At 42.3% G+C, this 1,143-nt stretch overlaps 1 pseudogene; it reads right to left on the bottom strand.

Annotated features, from left to right (window-relative positions):
• Positions 1-967: 967 nt before the first annotated feature.
• LOC122150524 lies at positions 968-1,143 on the bottom strand (annotated as a pseudogene).

Genomic DNA, 1,143 nt, shown 5'->3' with positions numbered 1-1,143 from the left:
TCAGCTCACTAATGCCTAGGATATCAATCTTTATGCGTTCCATTTCATTTTTGACAACTTCCAATTTTCCTAGATTCATACTTTGTACATTCCATGTTCCGATAATTAATGGATGTTTTAAGCTATTTCTCTTCAATTTGAGCAGTGCCACATCAGCAAATGGAGGTCTCAAAAGCTTTACCTTATCTATAGAGTAAGGCTGGTTTTGCAATGATGATGCAGCTCTTTCCCAGTCCTGTTGTGAGAGCCTTGTAACCTAAGTGACTCATCTTCCTCCTCTGTATTAGACAATGTTTCCAGACTATTCATAAAGTTGAGCAGTAATGTATCATGCAGTGTTTCTTTCCTATTCATAAGATTTTTCCTGGCCAATTCTTTGAGAAGTGGATGGCTTCTTCCTTCTCCCTAGTCTGTCTCAGTCTGCAAGCTGGGCTGATATCTGTGCACTATATGCACCCCGCTGGGTTTGAAACACCAGTGGCACAGCCTCAAGATTTACAGCAACACAGTAAGATACAGTAGGACAAACTGACAGATAAGTTTGTCTCCCTTAGCTGTTGGAAATCTCTCCAAACTCCCTTCAACTGGATCTCTGCAGCTGACTCCTCGCTCTGTCCCTGTTCCCCTAGCTTTTTTTACTCTCCTTTCTCCTGCTTTCTCACCTTGCCTCTTTGGGGCATGGCCTGGGTTCCCTCTCCTCACCTGGATCCCTGGAGCTGATGACTCACTCTGTCCCGGTCACCATCTAGCATGTGCTAGATGGACTATAAAATAAGAAAGACATAAAAAGGGGTATAGTTGAGCTGTGGAATTGGCAAAAACAGAAAAACTACTACCTGGAACTGCAATGCAGTCAGACAACAACAAAACAATAAGGAGCCTTAAGTAAGCCAGGTCCAAAAAAAGGCAAAAGCTAAACACGGAAAGAAAGCACAACTCTGATCTTAAAATCTTCATGTTCCCCACAAGGGGGTGCACTGTTCTTGGAAGTACTGCAATACCAGGTCAATGCATGGAATGGACCGAGCAAGCTCTGATTCCATCTCCTACTTCCAAAAATCCATTTAATATATTGTCCTCAGATAATGTATCAGATATTAAACTGATAAGAACAGATACTACACTTGGTCTTAGCCAAAAGGC

The sequence above is a fragment of the Orycteropus afer genome, unplaced genomic scaffold (genome assembly GCF_000298275.1).
Source record: "Orycteropus afer afer isolate SDZICR_OR568_19922 unplaced genomic scaffold, OryAfe1.0 scaffold00160, whole genome shotgun sequence".
NCBI lineage: Eukaryota > Metazoa > Chordata > Mammalia > Tubulidentata > Orycteropodidae > Orycteropus > Orycteropus afer.
This window is presented reverse-complemented; position numbering and strand designations above follow the sequence as displayed.